A 13,677-nucleotide genomic window follows, 5' to 3' on the forward strand; every position below is an offset into this window, starting at 1 on the left:
TGTAATGATTCCCTGCAGCATTTTATACTGTTGCAGACGTGGTTGCCCTAATTGATTGCTGCTATCAATGGCAAACAAATCTGTGACGCTGTCTGTGCTGATATAATCTGACCCCGATTTTTTCAGCTGTCACTCTCTGTGAGAAAGATGCCATGCTCCAATTCTCCAAATCTGCCCGCCCAACCAGTGCATCATCATGCCTTTTGTGTTTCCACCCCGATAGGGCAATTAATAAAATATATGTTAATAGGATCTTAATTGTTTTACAACAGTGGCTTGACAAGGCATTACGAGCAAGGAGACTTGTCACTGATCCGCAGTCTGTGGACATTTGTCTCTGCAGTGACTAAAGAATGGCATATGGTCATCTTTCCAGGCTTAAAAACTGTATAATTATGGGCCCTTTCTGTTTGTGTTTGAAAAAAAAAAATGAAAAAAAGAGATGATGTTACCACTCCCTTAATCTAAACCAAGACTATTGTTGCTGTCTAATTTTTCCAATGAATGGAAGTCTAAAAACGACAAATTCAATATTGTATCTCTGGTGATTGTGTTTATTTTAAGTAAACCCGAAATGTAATTCCTCAGTGATTTCCTTCAGTATTTCATTAGAATTTTTTTTTTTTTTACATGTGTCTTTGTTGGAGAATAACACCAGACTTACTCAAGCTTGCAAATTAGCCCTTTAAAGTTAATTAAGAAAGGCTTAACTAAAGGTGAGGGAGACAAGCCATATGTTTGTGCAATCTATTGGGGACAAAGAGCCAGAATAAAATGAGACACATGCACACACACAGTAACCATTTTTGAAGGAGACTTTTGTTTATTAAATGTTCTGATTAATGTATTTGATTAAAAAATTCTGTTGATGTATTTTGGAGTGTTTTGCGTATTCTTTTATCAAGAGAGTACACAAGGCAAAACTGCCTCAGGTCTTAAACTGTTTATATGATAGTGTTTGTGACAGATTGCCTGAGATGAAAACCTAAGATGAAAGGTATTTAATTGCTATTCCTATTATCTTTATAAGGGCAGATAAAAACAAATTAAACACAGATGACATATACATGGATTCCATCATTTGAATACATTCTGTTAATTGTTTTTAAAAATCAACACTTCAAATTAAAAGTGAGTCTAATCTAGCAGAATTTTTCAATAGCTGCTCAGCAACAGTTTCTGTGGTAGCTGTGCTGTTACTAAGTCTATACATGATGCTGAACCACAGAATCACAAATGTCCTGAGGGAGGCAGCAGAGAACAAACAAGAGCATGCTTTCGTCCTTCTCTATCAAATTTGCTCTCTTTACGGCCTCGAAAGGCCATTTACATAGTGAAATCTAATTACCCTGGTGTTATGAGAGAGCATTTGATCTCAGACTTAAGCAGAGCAGAACATATTATTTTCAAAAAAAGGATTTTCTCAAATAAAAGTGGCTTACCAAACAGAGGGCCCACCTTGTACACAATTCAGTCTCCCTGTTTTAATTATTTTTCTCTGGCACCATGTTGAAAAAGTAAGGGTGGGAAAAAAGGAACAGTCATTTGTTTGTCTGTTTTGGGGGGGGGCTTGTTTGACACAATTATACGAAAACTAAGTGTCCACTATGGCTCTCCCTCCATGTAAAAGAGGGAGAGAGACTGGGCAATAGTGCTTTTTTGTGCTGTGTGTCTGCAGGAACAGTGTGGTGTCCCTGAGTCACGTCATCACACTGGATCACTCATTATTACCTTTACAAAACTCCCACAGAAATGTCATAGTTCTCAAATGAGGTCACTATTTTATTTGTATTTACGTTTTTTTTTTTTTGCACTTTCTCCATGTCTCCATGTTTTTAAAATGACCTAAGTTATTTTAAAGTTTAAAGATTATATACTGCATACATATCATATTTGTATTTGCCATGACATGTATGTGTAGGCCTACTACAGACTGTATTTCACCGATTATTTTTCATGACTTTCAAGGATACGTATGACATATTCATGTTTCGCTGTGTTCATGTGCATATGCAAGCTAAATATGAAGTGTGTCTTTTTTTCTGACGATGTCACATTACGGATGTCTTCTACAAAGCTACATTTGTCTTACCCATATTTTTAGACTATACATGTGCAGAAGTGTGTAGTAACATGCTATACTCCCTAGCATTTATTGGAGAAAATGTACTTTTAAGAGAAGGTTTATTAATGGGTCCTTTTTACACTTACTCAAGTAAATTTCTATTGAAAAATAAAAATACTTTGTTACAATGGGTGACGTTCCTGTCGTTACTGATTTTAATTAAATGTGTTTTATTAAATACGTAATTTATTGAGATATTTTTGCGCTTTGTCACTTGAGTCCAGTTCATGGCTGCAGCAGCAACAAGTGTGCCAAACAAACACTTACATCATGCAATCCATCATTTCACACCAATACTTCAAGATTAGAATTGCAGCTCCAACTGAAGAAAACTTTTTGCTTTGAGTTTTGGTGAATGTGATAATGTGAGCTTGTCTGTGTTGTGGTTCAGGTTATTTCTGCAACTATGTGCTGTTTTTATATCAGTGCTGAAATATCAGTGTCTACTGTATGTAAATATTTGCATTAAGTGTAAATGCCTTTTTGCTCTGCCTATCGCATGCGTGCCTACTGGAGCGCATCTCGGCGTGCACACTGCACAGCAACATTGCGTTTGACAGATGCGGTGCGTTTTTCTCATGGACAGCAGAGATCAAATGTAACCCTTCTCCGTCAATAAAAAAAAAAATGTTACTCATAGGTCCTTAGAGGACAAAAATGTCAGCATTAAAAAACTGCCTTAGTAATAATATATATTATTTTCGACTTTCATTAAATGATTTTTCTTAAAACAACATCATTCTTGATCTTAACTACCAAATATTAATTCATTTTTCAGGACTTTAGCCCTTTAAATGGCAGTTTATATAATGCCATTGTTGTTTTTTATAAAAAAAAATATATATATAAATTATTTTCCATTTCTTTTATTTTTTTTATTTGTTATTTTTTTATTTTATTTGGATTATCACAGTCTGGGATATGTCAATTATAAGCAACAACATTTTTTATTTTTTTTTGTGCAGTGTCAGATAAAAAATAAATAAAAATAAACTCACACTCAGGATCTTAGAGGATAAAAATGTCTGCATCAAAAAATTATAAATTAATATTATTTTCAACTTAAACTGACTTAGATTAATTTTAACTAACATCAATCCTGATCATAACTACCAAATATTCATTAATTTTCAGGATTTTAACCCTTTACATGCCAGTTTGTTTACATAATGAAACTGTTGTTTATTACACACACACACACACACACATTTCTCAATACACACATACAAAACACACTCCAACATCCATACCAACACACCCACACAATTTTAGCTGCATCATTTATTCAATTGGCATGCAGTGCTCTATAATAGAGCAAACAGAAAATAGGAAAAAAAGCATGCATTTACTCCATAGGCTAAACATGAGAAAAACTGTGCCATCTAGAGGAAATATATTTAAAAAAAAATTAAGACACGGCTCCAGAGTAAAAGCATAATCTCTAGACATCATGATTTTATGCTATAATGGCACTAGGATCAAATATTGCAGTTTTAATGGGTTTCAATGGGGACACTTTTGTCCTGAAGGTCCTGAACTATTTTGTGTACACAGCGTATTATAGATGTATTATAGAAACTGATTGAAATATCAAAATTTCCCCCAAAATACACACCATTTTCAAAATTTATGCCATTGGCATTAGCAAAGCCAAAATGATTGAAAAAACATAAAAAAAGTCAAAAATCTTCCGAAGGTCACACAAGGGTGAAACAAGCCTAACACGCTTCCAAATACAGAGATAAGCAGTTTACCCCTTACTGAACAGAACAAATGATCTAAATTATTTCTACACTGAAAATACTCTAATTACACTGAACTAAGAATCCTTGGAGGACTTTAAAAAGTTGTGAAATGATGAAGGAAATCATTAATAAAGCATGATTTTGCTTTGTTTTATTTTGAATTATTTGTGAAATATTGTTCACCATAATAATTACTAGAAACTGGTTTCCAAACTTCTGTTCTAATTGATGGATTCATTCAAATCTGACAAACATCCTTAAAGTCATCCCGTCATCTTTTCCCCACCATCATGTTGTTCCAAACTTGTGTGACTTTCTGTATTTTGTGGAACCCAAAAGATGTTAGACAGAATGTTAGCAACTGACAGTCTCAATCACCATTCCCTTTAAAAGTATGGAGGAATAAACATGCAGTGAGACAGGAATAATTGACGACAGACCGTTGAATTATTGAAAAATGATGCACACCTGAGGTGGTAATGCCATTGCTCTTCGGGTTTGCATTATTTTCAATAATCCAATGGGACGGAGTCAATTATTCCACTTATACCACGGTTACCACACCTTAAGACATTGTTCAGGGTTTAATCTCAAGACATTTCTCAAGTTTTTCAAGTAATTGTACTTTTACTTGAGTACAGTTTTTGGCTACTCTATCCACCTCAGTTCATTTGTATGTGAGGGCAAACATACATCTAGATGTGTATGTCTGTGTATGTGTGCCTATGTATGCTAAATATAAAATTTGTCTTTACTCTTATGATATGAAATTACAAATGTCATACAAATATACATTCAGCTTTCTCGTATTTACAGACTACATACGTGTATATGTGGGCATGCATATATTCATACATTTGTGTGCAAACATGTTTTATACTGTTTACTGTTTCAGAAAATTAGGTCAATTTTCAACTCCACACCAATTTTAGTGTCCATAATGTGACTGATGTTTTTCATTAGATAAACTCTCAAGTGTTTCCATAATGCATTTATTCCATATGACAAGATTAGAGCTTTCTGAAACAATTGCGCAAAAGGTTCCGGCTCTTTCTTTCATTTTCTTCCTCTTCCAGAAATGATCTATAATTGTAGTCACTCTAAGAGCCTTTTTAGCTTTGACCTTTACAATGCAATAATATATAAATTGATGGGGGGGAGGATTGGCTGTTGCCTGAATTTCAGCTTTCACGTAGCCGTGTCTGCCTCTGCCATGCTATTGTGATAATGCTGGGTGTAGTGTCCTCTTGCATGCAATTACACCTCCATCACAAACAATTTTTCACTTCCGTCAAAGTACTACAGAATGCGTAGGACTTCTCATTCAAGCTTCAAAATGGACACAAATTGATCAAATTCCACAGTAAACATTACCCTTTGCTTTGATCATCCATCTGGAAAAAACATGAGGAAATAGGCACAAGAATTATAAAGACTGTTGACAAAATCCTTAAGTTCAATAAAGTCACTTACATGAAGTAGTATCTATGTATTGTAGTTCTGAAGCACTATACTAATGAAAAAACAACATGAAATAAAACAAATGTAGTGTGAATGCAATACATGTCAATATAATTACCCTTTGCAACTAACTGTAAATAGCAACAAAAAAAAAATATTTAAATAGCCTGTTCTAATGTCTTTCTGCTCGGTTCAACTTACCTTTACAAACTAAAGGACATTTTGACAACAAAAAAAGCACACCATAAAGAAGATGCAAGTCCTTTTCTTGAAAAATAAAAATATATAATAAATCTCGGGCATGCACAGGTGGAGGACAATGGTAGCTGCCTGTGTATTTGCTTGTGTCAGAACACACCCTTTGAATCGACCAAGCAGCATATCAACAGGCTTAACATACTTCACAAGGAAACATTGACAAGTTGACTCACAAGAGGGCCTCCTGCACTGTAAAAAAAAAATCCAGTTCGAAAAAAAAACAAAATAATTATGGTTGCCAGAATAATTATGTAAATAATACAGTAAAAATTAAAAAAATTTCATTTTAACAGTTGATAACTGTTGTTTTACGGTATATTTTACAGGGCAGTTCCGTCGTTTATATTATTACATGTTATATACGTAATATATTAACCTTCTTTCACTGTAATTACAGTAATTACAGAAGGGCACATGATGACATGAAGTTCACCAATAGTGGCTCTTCCAGGAGTAATGACAAAGAAACATGTAGAGACAGTGCTCAGTGTCACACAAACACTTACCATCAGGATGACACATGTGGAATTAAAATTATGCAATAAATATTAACTAAACTAAATCAAATATAACACAACACCCCAAAGAACATAACAGATATTAAAAATTAGAAGACGCATAACTATTCCCATAAAATATATTCAAATGTAATGGGTTGAGCAGGGAATTGTGGGAATGCCCGATTACTTTTTACCATAATTTTAACCATAATTTACATGTACTAATATAGTATATCAGATAATATACATTTTAACCATTAATTATATGGGAAAATCATAATTTTTACATCTAAAAAAATATATTTTTAAAACAATTTACTGTAAAATTACATGTATTGTCTTAAATATATATATATAAAAAAAGTAACATATATTTTATAGTAACTAACTCGTTACTGTAGCATTTTATAATCTTTTACCATTAAAATTAAAATATTTTTTTACAGTGTGGGTGTGCTTAACCAGAGGGTCATTTAGAGCCACACTGCACCTTTCCTTAGATATTGTTTGAGGTTTGGTCTCACAAGTGACTCAACATACACGGCAGGTACACACATACGGTGAGCAAAATTACACATTACCATAGTCACCCAGGATCCCTTCAAACCTCTAATTACCACACTGCAGGCCCTGCTGCAGAGCAAACACATACACGCAACATCTGTTACAGTGCGAAAAGACTATCTATTTAACTCGGACTGTTTTTATCCGGCCTAATTCTGGCTATGGAGAAATGTTGTGCATGTTCATTACAATTCAACACATCTAACCCAGGGCTGGACTGGTAATCTGGCATACCGGGCATTTTCCCGGTGGGCCAACACACTTTGAGGCCGATCAGGGGCGGACTGGCCATCGGGAGAACCGAGTGGGCTGGTGGGTCGGTCGCGAAACGGGCCAAAATAAGCTAAAATGAGCCGCTGCTTAATGCAAAACGGACCACAAAACGCGATGGCGCTCAACTTTTGGGCCAGTTGCTCCGTAAAATCCCAGGCCGATTTCTCTTCCCAGTCCAGACCTGATCTAACTGAACAAGCAGATAGAAAAGATTCAAAGCCTTTGTATATAAAGAGTGTCTCATAACTGTTTTCTGCTACTTTCTATAATTGTTCATTACTGGCTAAAAGTCAGTTTAACACAGTCTTAAGAGCAGTTAAGAACAGCATATCCGATTTTACTTGAGGACACTCAAAATCCACAAGATAAAAAAAAAGAACATTTGCATTTATTTTTTCAAGCTGTTTATCTCTCGCTCTCTCATATTTTCCTTCTGACACTTAATTCCTGTAAAGCCACTTTTCTACAGATGTAATGGGAGAAACCTTTTCTCCTTATAAAAGGAGTCTATAGTCTTTAGAATGGAGACTGAGGATACACTTATAGAATATTATAAATCTTTTTTTAATTAGATTTTAAATGTAGAACCTGTAATCATATCACAGAATGCTAATAATTGTATTTGTGTTGACCAAGGCCTGCTTGAAGCTCTGAAGAGGAGCTTACTGCCCAAAACTCTTCCTATGAGGACAGTGGTTGCATTTTTTTTTCTTTTTCTGTTAAAGAAGCAGAAAATCCAATTATTAGCAACAACCCAATTATTTTCCTCCTCTGACTTCCCTACTGAAATCCAAGGTCAGATTCATGGATTAGTGAGGTATCAAGGATAGGACAAAAACAACTGGGATCAACAATGTGACAATCCCATGGCTACCCAAACCCTTCCGGGATTGAATTTAGAAGGTGACATATTCATTGAAAATAAGTGAAGGCAACTGAACTTTGTGGACTGAGATGAAGTTGGGTCACATGAATGGAACTATCCCAACTTGTTCTCACTTCCAACACACACCTGCCTCTCAATAGTAGATGCCGAAAGCACCCATCAACATCCAACATGGCTGGAAAGCCCATTGCTTTTAAAGAGAAACCTTTGGTGGTAGTATGCTAACGCAAATGGCATCAATATTTTTATGATCATATATCTAGTTTCTCATGTTATCATGTTATGAGGAAAAATTTATACCACAACATGTTGAGGAGTACGCATGTGTGTGAACAGACCGGATAACAAATGTCATAGAGCCCAACAACAAGTCAACAAAGTGGAAAAAATTTAATATTTCTGGGAGTACAGTGAGAAAAGCACATACACTATCAAATATACCCATTTCTACACACCAATATGAAAATGCAAGAAGTTCTGCTCTCTAAAAAATACTTTTATTAAGTTTAAACAGGAGATAAAAATGGTAAAAACATTTTGGCTGTCTGCTTTCGTCAGTGTAACAATTAATTTGTTCTCAATATTTAAATAGAAAGAATACACTAAAAATTTTCAGGTGATCGTAATAAAACAATCAATTTACAGACTCCTGTTCAGCTCTATATAGAACAACAAATAATAACTGAAAATAACGATGGGAAAAATAACACATCAGGCAATAATGCCGTTGATAAACATCGTGTCCAGAAAAAATAAATACAAAATACAAAAAAACATGCAAGATCAAAATCTTAATTTAAACCCAAAGGAGACATAGTCTGTAAATGAAACATCCAAAATGCCTCTCTTTGTAAAATTATTTTATCGATATCTCCACCACGAGAATTCATTATTTTCTCAATACTATACATTTAAGTTGTCGATACTTTGATTGGACTCAATAAAGTTTCTAGCAATCGGTGAGGTAACATCATGTCTGCGAATGGCTGATTAGTGTTCACTCAATCTAATCTTCAAAGGTCTTCAAACGTATATCAATCGTCAGAAATATTGTATTCTTGTCTGTTGGTTTTCGAAACACTGTGGTGGAGACTGTGTTTTTATTCTTTGATATCAATACATATAAAAAATGAATAGATAACAAGTCTTTTTCAACTGAAAATGTATTTGAGTCCAGTCTGGAGTTCACAAACAACACAAATTAATGTAGTTCCTCTTCACTTCTTTTCCAAATGTGAAAACAATCATCAATGTATCTTCCCCAGTACTTTATGTAATGTCCAAAAGGGTTGTTATTGTATACACACCAAAATAAAAAAAATCCACAGTCCCTTGCATTCATGTATATGTGCTCATACACAGGGTTGGGAGAGTTACTTTTGAAATGTATTGCACAACAGATTACAGAATACATGCTGTAAAATGTAATTCGTAATGAATTCCTTTAGATTAATCAAGGTCAGTAACGTATTCTAAATACTTTGGATTACTTTTTCAGCACTGGTAGATTTTTTTTTTCACTTGTTTTGACTATAAAAACAGTAAGACAAAATACATATGTTAAAAATACATTCTTTGAAAAACCTAAATATCTTATGCAGTGTTGTTTCTAAAACAAGATCAATCAAAACAAGATTTTTATATATTTTTACAGGAAACAATACAAAAATTATAATCAAGAATACAATTTTTGCCTTAATATCAAAGATCTTACTAGAAAAAAGAAATTATGATCCAATATGAATTTTCTTGATAAAAAAAAAAAAAATACAATCGTGCCTGGTAACAGTACATGTAAAATGGCAAGAAATAGCATTTTAGCTTAGCATAATGCTGACAATGTACACAAGGTTTATTTCTATATCTTCTGCTCCAAACTTACTTCAAACACACTTCTCTGTCTGTTTCACCACTGTTCAAATGTACTTTGGATCACATCATTTATATGTATAAATGTTTTCCATCTGAAAGTACTGAATATTAAATGAAACAAATGACAATAAAATGCAAAGTAATCTCTTCAGTAATCAAAATACTTTTGGAATGGAACTGTATTCGAATTACCAATGATTTCAATTGTAACTGCAGTGGAATACAGTTACTTGTATTTTGATACATAATCCCGTTACATGTATTCCGTTACTCCCCAACCCTGCTCATACTATGGGGCAATCCCAGAGTTTTTCGTAAGAGGGAAATCCTACTATTGAAGCTCAATTCCACTGTAGGTCATGATAGAAAGTTAAGGAAACAATCACATCAACAAGAAGAAAAAAATAGTGTATATAGCCACATATATTCACAGGATTAAAGCGTACTTTCTGGGGTCCATATAAAGGTAGTCAGAATTTTGATTCCTAAGGATCTAAGGTTTCCCGTTATGATACAGATGCTAAAAGGTGATTTTGGGAGTAAAAACCCATTGTCCATCATGTTTGCTGGTCACTGATTATGTCTGTTTTTAGTTATTGACTCTTCAGTCATCTTAAAAGTGTACTAAGAGGTGAAACCCCATTTGTGAGTCAATCAGTGTGGACATGCAGTATACATGGAGACCTCCAAGAGATCACACATTAAATAGACCTTGACCTATTGCCCTGGATTATGACCAACCCAGCCCTGACCTCTGAGTCTGCAGGTCACTCAACACACCAGACAGTGCGTGAATAGTGGAAAAGGTTATTGATTGTTTAATATTGACTCCCTGTATAATGTGACACTGCAAAATGTCTCCTTAATTGAAGACTTTGTCAATGATATTGAATTAACATCTCAAGCCAAGTTTTACACTCATATCTGCATGGCCTAATAACAGACATGGGACAAAATCAGATGCTTACCAAGTAGTAATTTTTAATGAGATCCACCAAATGCTTAAATATGTCTTTAGTCCAAAAGTTCTCGAACTAACACGAGTGGACAACCACCAAACATAATCTATTCTAAAATCTCTATTTGTAAATCAATAAGAATCAGATAAAGTCGTACAGCAATAATTGACTTAAAGGTACGCCGGTCTGTATTAGCACATCAAGGATTAGATGTAACACTTCCTCATGAGGACCTGATGAGCTAAAGTTTATGCTAACCTGAGCTTTCTATTTACTTTTTTTTTATTAACCTTCTAATATCCACAACCCTGCAGTTGCAGCTTGTTAATTATACGGTGTCATAGCCGAGGCAGATTAGCACAGTGTCAATCAATGTCCGGTCCCATCACAAACAAATGTTTTTTTCATCCTAACAATGAACTAACAGTCCACTGTTACATTCATTCCACTCTCTGCAGATGAACTATAGGTGATGCATCATTCTATCACTTCATCACTTCAAAAGTGAGAGATTAAGTGTGAGAGAAAGTTTGCCTGTCAAAGAGAGCAGCACTTTCTTGCGCACTCATGCAGAAGGGATGCTGTCGTCTGCAGTAGAGGCAAGCCAGACATTATGCTCTGACTCAGTCTATGGTCATCAGTCTTTGCTTGCCCTCTGTGTTATTTGATGAGGACTACTTAGATGATGAGTGACTTCATCACATCTTGAATCACAAACACACTTATTTTGTAAGAATAATATAATAAATAGCTATGAATAGTTTCAAATTCACAATAGCCATGTTAAAGTTTAAATTCAGGTCTCATGACTGTCCAATCCCAAGGTATCTCAGTTGTTTTTAGATATTCTTTCTACATGCCATTTTTCATCAGGTAGGTAGATTATGCTAGTTAGCTCATTAAAAATAATATAATATATCAATATATTACTGATACAAAATTTTGTCAAAAAATGTCCTTTTTAGCATGTCTGGAAACTTTTACCTTTCTGTGTGTTCATGTCCGGTGGCATAAACGACCCCACCAGCATATGATGGAAATCTCTCGCCTCTATTTCTGTTTGTTGTTTAATGTCAGGGACTATATATTCTAGTGAAAGGATTACATTTAATGATTTTACAAATTTGTGTCCTTTATATTTTTATAAATATAACTAAAATAAACTCGTCCGAAATTGTATCCTCTGCTGGATCAATTCTCTCTTCAAAATACAAATGTTCATCAGAGTCCCGCTATTCTTCTGAGGAAAATGTTAACACTTCCATACTATCCAGGAATTTCCTCACCTGTGTATCATTACAAACGCGCAGAAAAATGTATGTATTGTGTTTAAATCAAACCTCACTGTCGGGGCGTGTACCATTTGCCGTGATCGTCTCAGCACATTAGCATATGAATGGCGCGCTCTGCTGGTGGGTGTGATCACATTATCTAGAATTAGATGAACCGGTAAAAACTGTACATTGCTATATTTCATACAGATTACGTTGCGAGAATATATATATATATATTTTTTTAAACAAAAGATTTATTTAAAAGTAGAAATCTTAAGCTTTCTTTAGACATATGTTTCATGTTTGTGTGATAAGTATTCGCTGAGTTTCAGTTCATTTTTGTGACGTGTTTCAGAAATATGCTCGTGAACACAGAGACAGCTGAAAGCTCACCCTTTTTATTTTCTTTATTTTACAAAAGCACAAGGTTTTGTTGTTATTGTGAGTGTACACAAATAAAATTAGACCCTTTATATTCTATAATGATGTCTTACACTTATCTGTATGCCCCAAAATGATGGAGTATTTTAAGTTGTTTCTGCTGTAATGACGAAAATATCCAGCAGGACGTGCCGGCGCCGGTGCCGTCAACCCCAGAGGGTTAAGTGAGCATTTTGAATGGGAATTTGTGCAAAGCCCGGTTGAAAACTCGGAAGTCCAAGATCGGTCGTATGCTGCCGCCATTTTGGGAATGATGAAGTAAGTGCTGTAGAAACCCTTCTTCATCTCGGTTGGAGGGACAGGCTCTATCGCATTATTGAGTAAGAGAGTCACGATTTCCGCGCGCAGGGATTTGGCATCTTCATCGTGTACTGCGGTAAAGCTGATGCCCCAAAGGAGGGGAGGAGGGCGGCTGGCAAACTGAATTCTATAACCGAGTCGAACGGTCCTGGGAAGGATTGGGAAGTGAGAGCCACGTGTCCAAGCTCTGTGCTAGGGGTACTAAGGGGATGATTATTTTTGACGTAATTGGTGAGGCTTCGCAGGGGGGCGGAGTAGGTAATGCGGCATCGGGAGGCAAAAACGTGTCCCGAGGCTCTGGTGCTGAGAGACTCGAAGCACTTACCTTGCTCCACACACTCGGCGGGGGACGGGTTAGTGACTGAGAAGGAGGTCCTGCGGATGCGTCCTCTAGACTTGTCAGAACCGGCCGGCCATGGGACAACATTCATGGGGCTGGAGGCAAGAGGTCTGCATCCAATGTGCCGGGACTGCTGAGGTGTGGCGGCAGAGTGCCGTGAGAATGGCATTTGCGGGCCAGGTGACCCAGAGACAAAGGGAATTGCTCTTTTATTGAGAATGTGGGTTGGCAAATTAAATAAACTTAACTGAAAATTCTCCTCCCGGCCCTCCACCGAGGGACAGAATGGTCTGCTTACCAGCTCCGGAGCAAACATCTTGGTCCCTGGGTTGTCCATCCCAGGAAAGCTTGGGAGCCTTCCGGGTCCTCAAAGGGGTTCATGAGACGGGGGGCGTGCGCATCCTGCAGGGTGCTCAATGCTGGGGCTGAGAGCTGGGCCCGGGTTGACGCTGAGCTGTGTGTTTCTTAGGTGCCACAGAAGGGCGCCCTCGGCGGGAAGACGGGACACGGCCCGTGCTGGAGGTGCGGCGGGGCATGATGTGAGATATGGCCTCCGTCTGCTTTTCATTGCTGAGAACTGCTAGGCGAAGTCCTCGACGGTGTCACCGAAAAGGCCGGACTGGGAGACAGGTGCGTCGAGGAAGCGTGTTTTGTCCACTTCATGCATCTCGACCATGTT

Source organism: Xyrauchen texanus, chromosome 7 (genome assembly GCF_025860055.1).
Source record: "Xyrauchen texanus isolate HMW12.3.18 chromosome 7, RBS_HiC_50CHRs, whole genome shotgun sequence".
Taxonomy (NCBI): domain Eukaryota; kingdom Metazoa; phylum Chordata; class Actinopteri; order Cypriniformes; family Catostomidae; genus Xyrauchen; species Xyrauchen texanus.